General features: G+C 33.9%; 1 pseudogene; it reads left to right on the top strand.

The window, feature by feature from the left end:
* Window positions 1-1,313: 1,313 nt before the first annotated feature.
* Window positions 1,314-4,951, top strand: LOC132277535 (protein OSB1, mitochondrial-like; annotated as a pseudogene).
* Window positions 4,952-18,975: the final 14,024 nt, after the last annotated feature.

Genomic DNA, 18,975 nt, shown 5'->3' with positions numbered 1-18,975 from the left:
TTGAACGTCTTGTCTACAGTTGATTCTCTCTGCCATGATGGAATAACCTCAACACGTTCTACCTCATTTTCCGGCCCATGCCTCGTTTACTGAGGGTCCATATGCACGGATCCTGCTTTTTCTACCCGTCGGTTGACATTTGCTACCTCCACTATCTCGTCCTCTATCAGCGGATGAGGGGCTAGTGGTGCCTCCCTTCACTTCATCTTGGATCTAAGTTCAGCGTTCTCTCATCATAGAGTTTCAATGATCTATATCAGTTCTCCATGCCTGGCCAGTTTCTTTCTCGTCCTGTTGATGGGAGCCTTCCTCTCCAATCATGGTTCCCGATCAGAACTGTGTCATTTGGTGCTAAAATCGATCGATCTTTCTTTATTTCCCACATACGGCGCCAAATGAAGATGCAAGAAATTTTCTTTTCTCTTATGGAAAGTATTTTCTCACACTTTAAACAATCTGCCTCTTTCCTTTTTTTGTCTTCTATTTATTGTACCTCTTTCTCTACCCTAATTTCCTATCATTTCTTTTCAAGTCCGAGGTTAATGGGATTTTTCTCTTCTATTGGGCGGTTTGCCTCTACAAAGGGAAGCAATCGGAAGCCCGGTATTCTTCCTTTGGATTCTGTATTTGTTGGATTTGACCTTTAGGCCTTAGGGTTGATGAAGAGCCTCGCTGATCGAGTACATTATGCTGGGCCTAGCCTAGTTCAAGCCTACTAAAATTTCCCACCCTTTCATATATATATATATATATATATTAAGAGAGACATGTACGTTGCAGTAAGCATAAATGAAGAACAAGAATAAAATTACAGTGGCCAAACAGAGGATGAGCAGATCTGGAGAAAAGGAGAAAAAAGTTACCCCGAATGAGAAATGTCTACACAAGTATGGAGTATTATAACATGGGACTTTAAAGGAATAAAAATTTAATACTTCTAATTGTTGAGGATAGTTTTGACATTATGAATTTATTGCTTAACCACTATTCTTTCTAAATCCATTCTTTTCTCTTCGTTTAAAGCTATTCTCGAGTATCGGAAGCTAAAGAAGAGAAAGGTAATGGAGAGAAATCAAATATTGTGTTTGGTATGAATTTTTATAGGAAAAGAAAGGAAATGAAGGGATTCGGAAGAAAACAAATTATATATGATGTGTTAGTTTTGTTATCCTTCTAAAAATGGGTGGAAATGGAAGGAAATGCTAACTTTTTTAATAAAATTTTGTTAATACCAAATTTGTCATGTTGTCTATGGAGGAGTGTCATGAGAAATGCTAGCTGGTGATTAGTTCCGCAACCACATATAGTGGTCTATGGAGGCGTGTCGTGTTCGTACCATATTCAGAGGCATGGTTTGGTCTTCACTCCAGAAATTCCGGCGTTGCTCTTCGTCCTCGTCCACCGCGAGGGATAGGGCAAGGAGCTCCTTCTTTGATGATCCCCAATGAGGGAGTTCAATCTACCGTCACGCCCTCAAATTCAAGCCTCAATCCGCTATCAATTGGCCCAAATATACACAACAGTTCCACAATTCTATTAGCTTCATCGGAACAATTGATCGTCTCCATGAGTCATATTGTTAATCTGCCGATTCTGGCACACATACTTGGCTTACCGTCAAAACCTCCCGAGACTCAAATCAATCGTTCAAGTGAGACCTCATTTTTTTTTTCCCTAGTTGATACTCACACACACGTCTCTTCTGAGACTTGAATCCAAAAGTAAGAAGCTGAGACCTCATTTAATGTTTCTCTCTCACACTATATATATATATATATATATATATATATATATATATATATATATATATATATTTGTATTTGCACATCTGTAGCATATAATGATTCTGATTTCATAGTCATAAAGTTTGGGTTTTTCGAATTTGGATTGCTATGGTATAGGAGTATTTTTATTTTATTTTTTTAATTTATGAATTCTTGGAACACTTGTTGAAATTTATATATATATATATATTCCTTCAGTAGTGAATAAGTCCCTCTCACTTATTACAATCAGATGAATCTATATGTTAAGCTTAACCTGCAAAAGATTGATGATGCAACTATGATGAAAAAGGGTATGTGATTTTGCTGTGACTGCGACAATGACTCCGGCCAATTTGGATAACTAAAATGACATGTATGACACAATGAACTGATGAATGGTCTCAGTGTCCTAGTGCCTCTCCGCAATGCTTTTGCAAAGTGGTTTGAAAAGCTAGATATAAGTCTTAACTCTGAAGGAAGTAGGAAAATAAATGGATTCTAAAATTATATGCACGCCTTATTAACGTCGATCTAACTTTGATCTGCTTAATTCTTTTGTTTCCTAGACTTGTATATTTTGCATTCTCAATACATACATTTTGCGCCCTCATACTCATTCCTCACTACGATTTGCATTTCCGTGATAAAAATCATTTGCTTCTCGCCTTCTTTTAAGTATTTTCTTCTTATACTTGAAAACACTAAAAAAAATTTTGCTATTGTTTGTGTGCTTGTATAAGTTTCTATCTAGAGTTTTGTGGCTTATGAAGCTACATAAGCTGCTGGCCACTTGCATCCTTCAATTTTATGAACAGGATTTTACTGAATATGCGGGATGAGATGGCAAAGGTTGACATAAACGGAAAGCTCGAAACATATTACCAGGTTAGCATTGCTATATTTGTTCAGAAAATTGTTTTCCACTCATATAAAAGGTGTAGAAGTGGATCCTTCTCTGTAGAACTTAAATCCTTGGATATATCCTTTTACTTTTGGGTAGCATCTCCCATTGTATGGCATTTCCCTTTTTCTTTTTCTTGTCTCAACTTATTAGAGAACAGGGATCATTGTGCTATGCTAGGGGAGAAACTAGAAAGTGTTGAGACATATCTAACTTTTGGCATTATTGTTATTTTTCTTTTAGAGAATAATCAACCTATATTGCGTAGACAAAAACAAAAACAAGGAGACAACATATATAAGTAATGCATGTGTATCTTGATATGTGTGCGTGTGTGTGTACACACGTAGTGGTGAAGGATCTTCTTTCCCTCCCTTGCTCACTCCATTTATAATTTCTTATTGTCTATTACTTTTAAAATGTAGTCAATTATTTTGATAAATTTTAACGATTGTACCCTTGTCTTTTATATTAAAAGAAAGTCACATCTCAATGTCTAAGTTTTGCCAGCCACATATTTGCATTGGTGCAACTCTGCCAAGTAGGGCAGTTGAAGGCTTAATCCATTCTCAACCCCAGCCAGAACCCAATTTTCAACCCGACAAACACTCTACTCAAGCCAAAGTCCAATCCAATATTCAACCCAACGAACCCAACCCAAGTTTACTTTCCTAAACCTGGGTTAGGCTTAGGCTTAGGTTTGTTGGATTATGCTGTGAATAGGTTAAGCTTGAGTTCCTAAAGTTTAACAATATTACTATTGATCATGATAATATAGCTCGGGTTCTGGTAGGGCTTAGGTTGCCCAAGTCTTTTGCCTAAAATTAACTTGAATTGAGCTCCAGTTGAAGTTTTCAGCCCAAGCTCAACTTTCTCAAAAAAAAACTGTTCAAAGTTGGATTTGATGTCAGTTGCATTAGGCTTGACCCAACTAAGTTGCATCTTTCCTTGTTTTGGTATTGGTCTACAAGTATCGACCATGCCATTAAGTATGAATATGTCTAAAGCTTGATCAACCATGTGTGTGGGACTGTCCTAATAGTGCGATGTCCAACACAAATTAGAATATGTATAGGGTTGGTCAAATATGTGTATGGGAGTGTCCTAAATGTGTAGTACCCAGCACAATTTTATGTTCCTCCTTGTAAATTTCTTAGGTTGAATATGAAGACAATTCATGACCGAAAGCATGTTATATTGTTGATGGTGTGACCTTGCATGTGTGTGCACTCATTCAAGTGCATGTGTGTGTAAAGCTTTATTCTTGCTTGGTTTTTATATGACATTTTTTGAGCCTTTCGATTTGAAATTTTGTGTTGCTTTATTTATTCATCACCAAATAGTGTGTATCATGAGTTTTCGAATATTTTCTGAATGGGAATGGATTTATTTCAATCAAAATTTGATGAGCCATTCTAGTGGATATATAACAACATGAAGTGTAAAACAGTAAGGCATGGCTCCAGTAGACGATACATACATAACTATGTGGGTGTTAGTAACCAATTATTTACATATATTTGTTCTATGTAGGTAACTGTGAATGACGTAAAATTTGTTGCACATAATGGTCAGAGCCCAACTTGCCAGAAATCTGAGCAATCAGAAACGAGAGGTATAAGTCAAAGCCCAACTTGCCAGAAATCCGAAAATGAGAAACGAGAGGTATAATTCGTATATTTAGTTGCTGTATCGTGAATAATGGAATCATTACACATAGTATGAGTATTTGTTATGAAGATTTTCTTTTTTCCCTATCTTCCCTTTCTATTCCTTATTCTGCTGGAAATGATCCGAAAACATTTGAAAGGAGACATTGTCCGAAAATTAGTCTTTGTAGCAGACCCACAAGCAACCTTGACTAGGCTTTCAGGAAAATTACTATTATACTTAGCAAAGAGGTGTATGGGGCAAAAGTGCTGGGTGTGTTTCTTGGCTAGTGGGAGATTGTTTACTTTTTTTCTTAAAATGTTTAGCTACGTTCCTAACTTTGCAGATTCAGGCGAAACTGCTGCCAATAAATCCAGAAAAACCCTTCCATCTGTGGCAGGAGTTCTTTGCCAACCAGTATGAGTGGCGCGATTTCAGAAAAAGAGAGGTAAATCCAAATCATCCAGATTTTAAGCACAAGGATACTGGTGAAGCTCTATGGCTCAAATCCAATGATCCTCAGTGGATTAAAAAACAAAAACTACTGAATGATTTTTTGTTTGATTGGATGGAAGAAAAAAGCAGCAGTAGACAACTTACTGGGTTCGTAGGAGAGAAGAGAAGAGAGTTTTAAATTATTTTTACCATTATTTTTGTCACTAACTATAGTAGCTATAGTATTGTAATTTCTGAAGGACGGCGTTGTAATTTAAAACTTTTATAATAGCCCACTTTTCTTCCCTTGTCTCTATAGTCTATATTTGGATGGATGAAAATTTGTGAAGGATGAAGGATATGACTGATCCATCATATTATCATTTTTCTCCTTATCTCCTCTTTACCAAACAATAAATTTGTTTCTTCCTTCCTATCTCCCCTCTCGGGCTCGGCTCGCTAAGGGCTAAGTTTAGGCTCGTTTGTTAAGGAAACGAGCAGAGCTCGAGCCTAATTTCTAGGCTCGTTTACTAAATGAGCTAAGTCGGAACAACGTTGAGCTCGGCTCGCATAGACTCGTGAACATAGACTCGTTAAGGCTCGTGAACAAGGTCCGTATCAGGCTTGTTATATATATCAGGCTTTTTAACAAAGGCCCATTTGTTTTTATTATACATTTAAAATGTTTAGTCCATATAATTTTTAAGATTGGCCCAAGTCACATTTTCATTAATATGGGCCCAAGAATTATAACTCACTAGCCCAAAGAAGATCCGCCATAACCCAAATAAATTTCATCTCACTCATTAAATTAAAACCCATATCATTCGTTGATTTTGTAGATGTTATGAACCTAAAAACTACACTTAGAAGGCTTTATTCATATCTGCCTCTTCACGGCAAATCCCATCGTCAATATCTCTCTCTCTCTCTCATCAACTCCATCGTTTAACCCACTTACAACCCCTCCACCAGCCACAACTCTCTCTCTCTCTCTCTCTCTCTCTCTAATCCACTCCGTCGTTTAACCCACTTACAACCCCTCCACCAGCCACAACTCTCTCTCTTAGATTTGAAGGTGCTGCTACAGTGTAACACTAAAACCTTGTAAGATCTGAATTTTCTATGAAAATTTATTTTGTATTTCTTTTTCTTTTTTCTTATTGGAGATTGTTATGTGATCCTACTAAAGATAAGGTGGTGATTTCTTAAATCTGTATGTAATCGAGCCGAGCCCGAGCTTGTTGAAACTCTACCAAGCCCAAGCATGTTGAAACCCTACCCAACCCAAGCATTGCCTAACCAAGCTCGTTCAAGCCCGAGCACCCCTCTGTAGATGACAAACCAAACCCGAGCAAGTCAAAGATCGGCTCGAATCGGTTCATTTGCATCCCTACTCCCCTCATCCCTTTTCCTTCCTACCGAAGGAAGTAAAAGGACAAGACTTACCTACTCACGAGTGAATAGGTCATCTCCACTCACCGCACCGCTGATGTGTTTCAAGCACAAATGTCAAATAGTTTGCAATTACAAAATCAAAAAAATGATAAACAAGACAATAACTTTTTTTAGAATAAATTCAGTCAACCTCTCGGATTTCATTATTTACTAATTACCTCTTTTTCTGATTTTGTAATTGCATGTTCATTTATAATTGGACCCCGTTAACGACTCAACGGTGAGTAGACAAATCTTATCCAATTCAAAATTTACCAAAAAAAATGTGATAATAATAATAATTTAAAATTAAAGCTTAAAACTACCGCACTTAAAAATCACTTCTTAAAATTTTTAGTCCTTAATTTTTAGTTTTGTCAAACAAGGCAAATTATACAGATGATGTGAGATTTCCTAGGACAGTTATAGCACAAAAATATAAGGCAATTATCAAATACAAGTTTTTTTACGGTGATTTTTTTTAAATTGTTATGATAAGTAAGCAATAGATTCCCATCTTATTCTACTTAGAGATAGAACACCTCACATTTATTTATTATTATTTTTATCTTGGCAATTTTTTTTAGCTTGACAAAACGTCTTTGCAAGAACTCAAGCTCTCGGTCTTCACTCTTTTACATCAAAAGATGAAAAAAATTACCACCAGATTATAATTTTTCGTGGTCCCCATTTAAAATTTTTTGTTTATTCTGATTATAATTTTTTTTGGTTTGTTTTTTGGAAAGTAGTTGGAATGGTATGCTCATAACAACAAGAAATTATTACATGATTCCAGAATTATTGGTCCTGGCCAATTACGAAGCGACACATAAATAAATGTGTCATTATCATTTTTCAATCATTTATATGTCACTTTGTGATTGGTTGGGGACCAATGGGTTCATGAACCATGTAATAATTACTCCACTCCAAGGGCAGTAGTGGTCCAATAGGAACTTAGGTTTGGGAATAAGGATGACAATTTCCTTTGAGCCACGGGTTTCACCCCACCCCCACGCCTAATGGGGAAGATTTGGTGTTACCCTAAATGGGTTTGAGACGGATATAGTAAAATAATTGAAAACCCGAGACGAGTTTGGAGCGGGAGCAGATTTAGTGATGAATCCGCCCCGACTCCGTCTCGATTATATATGTACATTTTAATTTTTTATATATATATTTAATATTTTTAAGAGTGTTGCTACTTTGCTAGAAGTGTCCGTTAATATATTAATATTTATTATTTAATAATTTAAAAATTAGATCAACTTATTTATCAACCCAATTTGAATACATTGGACTAGTTTTTTTCTTTTTTTTTTTACATAATAAAAGTGGCATAACCCAACCCCCAATGTGCCCCACAATTAAACGGAGTATATGGGGTGGAATCGGTACTTTGTCTAACAGAATAGGGACGGAGACGGTATAACAATTACAAACCTGTTTCGGAGTAGAAGCAGAGTTGGTATGACAGATTTTCTAACAAAATTGGTATGACAGATTTTATAACAGGACGAAGTAGGGTTTAGTCAAACCCGCCCCAACTCGGCTCGGTTGCCAATCCCTATTTGGGAACACCGATTGTGATCCTAAAATATAATCATAAGCTACTTTTGAGTTCGACATGTTTAAGAGTTTTAGAGCTAGTGTGCACAAACAATAATGAATAGGAGTTCAAGGTATAGAAAAAATGCAAACTCCACGATATAACGAGGCTCGGCACTCCCTCCTACATCCTCATCCCAAGATGCCCTCTCGAGAATTCCCCCATTCATTATTTGGATTCTTTTTGCATGTCGAAACAAAACCTGTACACACACTCTTTAGAGTGAGAGCCAACCTTTACAAATTATCCCAAGCTCCCTTGCCAAGTGCAATTTCCTTCACTTGGTCTTTCCAAGGTTCACCAACCCTTGATCTCTCTCAAAGAATGATAATCGAAGTGTTAAGACTGAATAATCAAGTTGAAAGCTCAATTCTAGGTCAAACATGTATTAGTATCAATAAATGATAGATCAATGAATGGTCGGTCTCATACTCGTAAGTGTTATACTATGACATATTTATTGTCCCATTAAAAGAAATAAATTTGTTGGGGGCATTAAACTGCGAAGTGATAGTTGAATCAGTCATTAGATTTTGAAATTTATTGAGGGTGTGTTCGGCAGTTTTAAAATTGAAATCGGTAGAATTTGAAAAAAAAATAATTAAGAAAATTGAACCAAATTTTTTTTATATTTCAACAATTCTAATTCCATGCAGGAGAGCACATCCTGAAACTAGTTGACTGATGCATAAAGCCGTCAATTGATGTAATTATCCTTGTGAATGTTTCAACTCTTTAGACAAGATCAGTCGACTGGTCCTTGGAGAGAAAAGTGAGAAAAAATAGCTAGTGATTAGTTATGGCAATCACACGGGGTGGTCTATGGAGGCGTGTCATGAGAAATGATAGCTAGTGATTAGTTCCAGCAACCACACGCAGTGGGTTATGGAGTCTTGTCATGAGAAATGCTAGCTGGTGATTAGTTCTGCAACCACATGCGGTGGTCTATGGTGTGTCGTGTCGTGTTCGTGCCCTATTCAGAAGCATGGTATGACGGATGTTTTAATGGACGGAGTAGGATTTAGTTAAATCTGTCCCGTTGCTGTCCATATTACCTTCGTAACACACTCAGTGAACATGTTCATAATATTTTGAACAGATCCATCTTCTCCATAACACTGCATGCACACTGCATTCGAGTCACAAAACCTAACAGGATCTACCATATTAAATCAATACTTTCTCATTCTCAATCCATAAATGCTGGCACTTTCCCATTTTCAATCCAACTCTGCACAAGCAGATTCAAGCCTCTTAGAATGAATATATGAGAGGTTTTTAATTCTATTGGCCAATCAGTTTAGAATCTTCTATTTAGTTTAGTATAATGGTACTAGTTATTCTTTTAATAAGAAAAAACTCCTTAGATGCTTCTTATTGCTGACATAATAACAAAAATTCATCATAATATCTCGCGTAAAAGAATTCATTTTATATGTAGTCAAAATCATATACTTTTTTCTAATTTAATTTAATTTTCATTTTTATTTTTTATTTGTTTTTTACTTGTAAAATTAATATATGGTATGAATATTTTTAAATGGTATTAAAAAATTCAATAAAAATCATTAAACATCTGATTTGGTTGAATTATATTATAAAAAGTTACGTATTAATACATACGTTACGCTTAAAATTCATGATCGCAATATTCAGTTCCGTTGTTATGGTAATACGAAATCATTTTTTTATTGTCAGTACACGTATAGATAATTAGATTCCTCCTCACACTTTTGACCCCACCCTCAATTTGAAATTTTGAATACCAAAAGTCATCGTCCCACTATTGGATAAGTGCACATGTAGCATAGCCAATTGTTGGTTTTGGAAATTTTCTAAACCTTATGTGTGTATAATATAATATAAACACATAGTTGAGTAGTAGTATGTAACTAACTTTTAGTGTCGGCAAAAGAAATTTTGAATTATTTTATTATAGCTAATTATTATATGGATTGCACGTGCTGTGTTAGATAATATCAAAAAGAAAATATAACAATGGTGTTACTTCAAAATCGCGTCATTTGAAATGGAGTATGATATTATTTATTTGACCAGCTACACATTATTTTATATGTGTGATTATTGCTTTATCCATCTTTGTTTGTTCATAGGTTGTACCTTGCTCTGATAATGTTGTCCTGAACTTAATGGTAGCATCATTGTTAAGTCATGATTGCTAAAAGTATGTTAATTCATCCCAACAATGTTGTTAATCATTGTTTGCCAAGGTAACAGTGTTTTCATTCTCTTTAGTCATGATTGCTAAAAGTATGTTAATTCATCCCAAGTATGTTGTTAATCATTGTTTGCCAAGGTAACAGTGTTTTCATTCTCTTTGATCTTCACTTTTATTGTCCTACACCTTTGCCAAGGTGATCTTCTTTCTTTCTTTTTTGTATGTTTATTTTATTTTTCAATTGAACAATTAATCCAAATTCAAATTTCGAAAACATATACTAGTTACTGCTAATTATTTACAAATCACGTGTATCATTTAAGTAATGTTACATTTATCAAGGGTTTTGTGGTCTAATAGTATTTTATCTACTTTTCAAAATGGATAGTAAGGGTTCTAGTCTCTAAATGAGCAAAGTAGGCATATGAGTTATGTGTGTAAGTTTCTTTCTATTGACCAAAAAAAAAAAAAGTTATGCTACATTTGATGTGTAGCAATGGAATGTTTATTCTAACAATTTATTTGTTTGATATGAAATTTAAATTGAAAATGACTATTCCTTTAAAATAAAAATGCATTCCATAACTGAACCTATTGAATTAACATTCCATTTCCAAGTAATTATTTATTAATTTTTTTAAATCAAGTTCCCAAATAAACCCTCATCTTTCGAATCCAAAAACCACAACTACTACCGCCTTCTACCACCACGACAGCCACTTCCACCGCCACCACCACCGCCACCTCCACCTCCACCATAGTCACTGCCACCACCACCACCACTGTCGCCACCTTCCACCATCACCACTACCTTTTGCCACCACCACCATTACTGATTTCTACCACTACCACCGCCACCTTATTTTTTTTTTTCCATTGTCATTGTCACCACTACCATCACCACCGTTACTATCACCACGATTGCCAAAGCTACCGCCGCCTTCCACCACCACCGTCACTTTCCAACACCACCACCTACACCACTGTCATCATCCACCTCCAGCACCATCATCGTCACCATACACCACCATAATCATTTCTTTTTAAAAAATTATAGAAAATTATTATTTTGTTAACTTAATTTATTTGTTAATAAGATGGATAGTTTGGAGAATTTAATTTGAAATTTATTTTATTTTATATTTTAAATTGGTCCAACCAGACAGTAGAATGATTATTTATCTTTCTATTCCTATATTATTTCATATTTGCAACCAAATCGACTCCAACGATTTTAAAAAATATTAGAACCGAATTGAACCGTTGGAAGCTGTGGATCCACATTGAATTAAACTATAGTGATTTGGTAGGAAGAAAGTTTGTTCCTTCCTACCTATTTCTCTACATCCCTCTTCTTTTCTTTCTACCAAACCAAACATTAAAATTCAAAATATACCAAAATATAATAGTAATAATAATAATTTACAATTGCAGCTTAAAACTAGAGCACTTAAAAATCACTCCTTAAAATTTATAGTACTTAATTTTCATATTTATCAACAACACATAAGGCCAATTATATCGACCGTGTGAGATTTTCGAGAAGAGTAATGGCACAATAATACAAGGAAATAATCAACTACAACTTTTTTATAGTGATTTTTTTATTGGGGATAAGTGAAAAATAGATGCACATCTTATTATACTTAGAGATAGAACTACTCGCATTTATTTGTTTATTTATTTAGCTTAGCAAGAAATTCAAACGCTCGTTTTTGTCTTTACAAGAACTTAAACTCTCGATCTTTGATATCCTACCTCAAAAGATGAAAAAAAATATCACCGAATTACAAATTTTTGGTGGTCTTCTAAAACAAAAATTAAAATATTATTATTATTATTATATATTTAAAAAAAGAAAAAAGAAAAAAAGAAGAAGAATAGGTGGTATGCCCACACCTAGGGCCGGGTGTGGTCCAATAGTAGCTTGGGTTGGGAACACCTATCGTGATCCTAAAATATAGTCATAAGCTACTTTAGCTTGGGTCGGACAAACCAATAATGTTACCCTTAAGTCAACCTGAAGATTAAGTTAGCACGCCACTACAGTTTCGTGATAAGATCCCACAATCATTTTTCATACAAGACCAGAGAGTGAACTTCAAGCATGAAACTCAATCTCCTATAAAGAATCAAAATCCTTTCTAGATACTTTAATTGTAGCAATTAGCAAAGATCTTAATTAGGTTCTGCAGTAATCTACATGCAGAATTCAATCCAAAATGGATGTTCAAACTTGACGAGCTTAGGCATGGAATTAATTTTGAATGAAAATTCATAAACTTCCATATGAAATATATATTAGAAAATATATGCCGATGTATAAAAAGACATATCCACGGAGAAATTATTTAGTTATGAGCTAAAAGTACCCAACCTAAATTTTTTGAAGAAAGGACAAAAAAAAAATAGCACGACGGGTAGCATGCGATCCATTGTTCAAGTGTTTAAACATTAAAAATCGACAGGGTTAGAGTATCTCTTATTAGAGATGACAAAGTTTGACACGACCTTATAATACGATACAAGATACGCAGGTTTGGGTTTATCTTAATTGGGTTCGGATTATAAACGGTTTGATACGATTAACACTATTAATTAATTGTGTCATGTTAGGGCTATGAGATCCAACACGTTAATATCCATTTTAACTATGAACAATTAAGTCAATTCAACATAAACCCAAACAAAAATATACATTATCTCCTTAGTTATCATTTCTTTTCATTTTGCAACCCCTTATAATTTTTAAGTGATTAGTGTTACTTAAACATTTGTATTTTGGCTATTTGGCTATTGGGGTCTTTGATGCTTTTCTTCTTAATTTGAATATTTGGGTTCTCTAATAACTATCTAAACTTGTGTTTTTTAAGTTACTTTTTTGTGAACTAAAAACTATTTAGTAATTTTGATGGATTAAGACTTATATATTTTTGTACTATTTATTATTGTTTGAGGTTTATAAATAATTTAAAAATATAATCTCTGATTTTGATAAATAGGTTATTAAATAGATTAACACGTGTAACTCGTTTAATAAACAGGTCGGGTTAGTTTTGAATTAAGGTCTTTAATACGATTATTAAATAGGTGTTAGAAATTTGGTGTGAATGGGAGTTGTTAATCAAAGAGTATGTAACTGGAGTGGTGCCACCATAGCTTTTACAACATTAATAACCCAAGAATCTAGTTATTCATGTAGAGTGTTTCTATAATACAGAGTTTCCAAATAACAACAAATTCTTGACACGTGATTCAACGTGGTTGAGTATGGGTTGGAAAGTAAGGATTGCATGATGACCATATTTGTGCGTTTGGGTTATAAACGTTGACAGAACGTAACATTGTGTGTATGTTATAGCAACGTGAATATATGGTGAAAATGAATGCAAGTTGAATGATTGGAATGTTATCACCGTTATTTCCCAAAGGTTACATATATCAATTGCAACCATTGACAACCACAGTCGCAACTCTTTGAACTATTGCATCCGATGTTGGTGTCTTATGACAAAAGACGCCGTGTTTCAGATCTTTTCAAAACTACGTGAATTTGAAAATGTGACAATTGACGGTTAAATAGTTGGGGAAGATATTTTAATTTTATATTGATAGGATGCAATCCATATCTGATTGGATGCACCCAATGATTGAACCAACGTGACTTAACATCAAGAGTCACCAATTCTTCTATAAATAGCCATAAAATTCATTTGCAAAAAGTGTGTATTTGTTTATTTTCATTCTTCTCTCCCTCTCTCAAGATGAACCCAACCCAAGTGGGTGTGGGTTCAAGCCATGGTCAAGTTGTCTGAGCCACCTAGGCGCAAAACCAATTTCATTAAGACATATTAAATTTGGTCCGACCCATTTGGTTCAGATTGCACCCAATTCATTATTTATATATTATAGATACATTTTTGAGTTTAAAAAAGTATTACATGGAGGAGGTTCGCCGTATCTATGAGTTTGAAGTGCTGCTACTAATGGATGTAGACCGTTATATCCTGGGAGACAAACGCCACTGAGTCCGTTAGCACTATAGCAGGGCGAATTTGTCTTAAGGACATAGTATTCAATACTAGCCTCGGTTCAGGTTCTTTATTTATTACTTTATTTTGCATATTTAATTAAATATAGAGTTGCATATTTAATTATTGATTTCTTAGCATATTGTTAATTATCTCATGCCATATTAGTATAAGGTTTGTTATATCTTAAATGTCACATGAAACATATATTTTACTAACAATCTTAATTAAGACAGATTCATTCCTTGCGTAGATTTTATTATATGCTTCTATTTAATATATAAATAAGTAGATATTATACTAATAGTTGAGATATAATAAAATAATGTTATATGCATTATTATATGATAATATGCTAAATATTTATATGTTCAATATTATGTGAAATTGAAGCATGTTATATAAATAGATTATTGAATTATTTATATAATTCAATATTGGTTGAATTATTTTAATTTTGTAATATGAATTTATGTAGTTATTATATTATCTTAAATTTGTGCCAACTAGAGGTGTTAAAAAATAAAAATGTACTTTGTTACTTTTATCAATGATTGCAAAAGATACTGTTATGTATATTTGCTACGAAGTAAAGATAAAACCTTAGAAATGTTTAAACATTCAAAAAAAAAAAAAAAAAGGGTTGAGAATTAACTTGGCAAAAAGATCAAGGTATTAAGAAGTGAAAGTGGTAATGAATACGAATCACCATTCGCTAACATTTGTTCAGAAAATGGTATCATTCATAAAGAAAATGATGAATGCTGTATTGATAAATTCTGGTTTAACTCAGAATTTGTGGGGGGGGGGGGGGGGGGGGGGGGGGCAAATTATGTTCTCAATAAAATACCTCTAAAGAAAACTAATACAACACCATATGGATTATGGAAAGGTCGAAAACCTTCCTATAAATTCTTAAAAGTGTGGGGGTGTCTAACTAAGGTTGCAGTTTCTACTCCTAAGAAAGTTAAAGTGAGACCTAAAATGTGGCAACCTTGTGGGTGGGGGTGTGTTGTGGGCAGGTGTAAGAGGCACCGACAGGCTACCACACTGGGCGAGCTACAGGTGCACAGTCCCACATAGCTTAGGTAAGGGAAAGGTGAAGTGCTTTTATGTGGTGCTATTATCTCCAATTGGTATGAAACCTTTTTGGATAAAACCCAGAACAAAACCATGCGGGCTTGGGCCCAAAGCGGACAATATCATACCATGTGGTGGAGTGAATCGTTACATAAAACCTTTGATAGGTTATACTCATAACAGTAGTGCATATCGTTTTCTTGTGTATAAATCATACAATAAAAATAAGGATGAACTTAGATATAGCAAGAGGGCTAGAACATCTAACTCTTTTGGTCCTGATTTTGTAGCATGTTTATTGGAGAATGATTCATAACGCTTTAAGGAAGCAAAGTATTCTCCTGAATATTATTATTTCCTAGATTAATTATGTGATATAATATTAAACTATATTTAATTATGTGAGTTCAATATTGTTTTTATAAATGTTTACTATAATATTGAGCTATGTAGTTGAATTACTTAGTGTGCATAGTAATTCAATTTTACAATATAGTTTATCTAATGTATGATATTATTAAATTTGTATGAGTTCATGACTGGTTTGTGTATTTAATACAACAGACAAAAATTGACTAGTCTAGCTATGTCAATTCTCCCGATAGTCAAGGGAAAAAGATCTATACTAGTGTCTAAGATACGTATAGCTGTAAATGTGCTAAATAAGAGAAGATTTTTCGATAATAAGAGTTTAATGGAAAATGTTATGGATACACTAAGCTAATACACTGAGACAAACTAAATCAAGCTAGTTAGCTATAATGTATAATTTAGCTAAAAGCTAAAATGTTACTGAACTGCAAATTAGGTAGTTTAGCTATAAGCTAAAATGATTAATGAGGTGCACAGAATCTAATACTACTTGTAAAGTTGTAATTTTTGAAGAATATTCTTCAAAACAAATTACTTTACTACCAAGGTAGACTATTTAGATAAGTGTGTATAAAAGTTAAGAGTTACTAGAATTGATACCTAAATAAACTTAACTTCAAACTAGCGGTAATAACTGAGAAGTGGGTGCTCATCATGACCTAGTAGTGAGATATGAGAAAAGTGTACTTAATCTAAGCTAGTAATGATAGCAAAGAACTCACTTTTAACTAGTAATGATAACTGAGAAGTGAGTGCTCACTCTGTGGTGATTGTATCCAAAGCTTAAATAATAAGAGAATTATTTGTTTAAATGATTGAGTTATGTGATGTGTGACACGTGAAATGTTATAACATGTTAATATGATTGACTTCACATGAATCTAAATATGAATAACACAATTCATAAATACAAGAGATGTAGAAGCAAATATTAATTAGAGCCCAATGTAGTTAATATCTCTAGCATTAATTCACAGTAACGTATGTGACTATACATGCTTGTTGAGAAGCGAATATAAAACCTTGGAAAGGTAGATGAGGTAAAATATTTACTATATTGCATTTCAAGAGTTGGAAAATTATAAAAAATATATCATATATAAAATTTCAGGATTATTCCAAAGTTGTGGGGGATATTGTCCATAGATGAAATTTGCTACGAGTTACTTCATCAGATAAGAAATACTTATAAATGTGGGGGTTCTTAATCCTAAGAGATTTTGATAGAACCAAAAATTATTTATAATATTATAACAAAAGTGCATGTTGTTTCCTATAAGAAAAAATATTTAATGAGACAATTAAATGAGTTCATTGTTCCAGCTAAAGAAGTAAGTGTGCAAGCTTATAATTCCTTAAGTGGATTAAACTATGTACCGAGAAAATGACTTAATGTGATATATAAGTCATTGTATGCCTTAAAATATTAGTGATATATCAATTAGTATATTTGATATGAAAGATTTAACATCTGATAATATAGTATATTCTCAATAGAGTGAGATTGGGATAATACTAGTTATGACAACAAAAGCCTAGCTAACTTTTGTAGATGTAAATCTTAAATACAAATACTAGTCAAAGTATATCACTGGTTAAGATTGCAAGGCATCTTAATAACTGTGATTAATTACACACTTTCAATCCAAGATAGGATCACTAAAAAACAATAAATTGGGTAGTTAAAATACATCCTAAGTCAAATATTGCATAGAACGAGGTATCTAACTAAATTAGAGGTGTAACAGTGATGCAATCTAGATGTGGGATATTAAAAACTTCAAATCCAAGAGTGGATATATCTTTAATATTAAACGTATAGTTGTATGTTCTTAATATAACTCAAAGTTAGAAACTTTGAAAAAATTAAATAAGAAAGTCAATTGACTTTACCTAGAGGATATTTCAAAATAAATCTACACTTGTGTCACTAGTGAAAATGATATTGCTACTAATAAGCAATTTTAGGGCACAAAGTATATAGTTGCTCTCAACTGGAGAAATCTCTGCAGAGTGTAATATTTCTAAACACAACCTTGTGGCCATATATAAAATTGAGGATTGTACTAGAGAGTAATTGTATGGATCATTGAAGGGAATGGGGTTAAAAGCCGAAAGCTAACGAGTCATTTTAATGGAAACCCAACCTAGCTAATCGGAGATCCCAAGATCTAAGTTCAAAGGGACAACAGAAATTCTGAATGACTCACCAGAAGCACTGGGAAGATATAAATCTTCTGCCTATTTCTATGATGAGATAGTGTTACCTACAGCGAGGATTAGGATAAGCTACGCTTTTAATGACTCTTATACCTTGAAAATTCAAGTGGGGTATGGTAGGATACTCTTAATAAGAAATCACCTATATGAGTGTGAAGTGGGGCACTATAAAGGCTAAGTTTTCTAAAGCACTCATGAATACCAGGATTTGTTTAGGGTCAAAATGAACCCAACAATGAGAACTAACTCTGTGAGGAAGGGTACTGTGTGTTTGCTATTATCTTGGTTTACACAAACGGCTGAACAGTTCAAGACATCGCGTTTACTGGTTAGCCAGTAAATCCGATAACAATACACTAGGAAAGGATCAAGGCCAAAAACTACCTATCCTGATGCAGTATTTTTCTGACTATACTCGCTCTAGTGTCTGCATAATCATCTTTTTCATTTAAGCAGTCAATTTTCATTCATGTGGGGGATTATTAGAAATTTGGTATGAATGGAAATTGTTAATCAAGGAATAGGTGACTAGAGTGGTGCCACCATAGCTTTTGTGACATTAATAATCTATAAATCTAGTTATTCATGTAGAGTGTTTCTGTAATATAAAGTTTTCAAATTACAACAAATTCTTGACACGTGATTCAACGTGGTTAAGTATGGGTTGGAAAGTAAGGATAGCATGATGACCATATTTGTGAGTTTGGGTTATAAACATTGACTAAACATAACATTGTGTGTATATTGTAGCAACGTGAATATACGGTGAGAATGAATGCAGGTTGAATAGTTGGAATGTTATCACCGTTATTTCCCAAAGGTTACATAAATCAATCGCAACCGTTAACAACCATAGTCGCAACTCTTTGAACTATTGTATCTAATATTCGTGTCTTATGACAAAAGACGCCATGTTTCAGATCTTTCCAAAACTACGTGAATTTGGAAAGGTGACAATTAACGGTTAAATAGTTGGGGAAGATATTTTAGTTATATATTGATAGGATGCAACCCATATTTGATTGGATGCACCCAATGATTGAACCAACGTGACTTAACCTCAAGAGTCACTAATTCTTCTATAAATAGCCATAGAATTCATTTGCAAAAAGTGTGCATTTGTTTATTTTCATTCTTCTTTCCCTCTCTTAAGATGAACCCAACCCAAGTGGGTGTGTGTTCAAGCCATGGTCAAGTGGTCTGAGCCACTTAGGCCCAAAACTAATTTCATTGAACCATATTAAATTTGGTCCAAGCCATTTGGTTCAGATTGCACCCAATTCATTATTTATATA

The sequence above is a fragment of the Cornus florida genome, unplaced genomic scaffold (genome assembly GCF_030987335.1).
Source record: "Cornus florida cultivar Cherokee Brave unplaced genomic scaffold, ASM3098733v1 CherokeeBrave_3.0.0_Hap2_Chr10, whole genome shotgun sequence".
Lineage (NCBI taxonomy): Eukaryota > Viridiplantae > Streptophyta > Magnoliopsida > Cornales > Cornaceae > Cornus > Cornus florida.
Note: the sequence above shows the minus strand (reverse complement) of the source record. Positions and strands in the feature narration are given on the sequence as shown.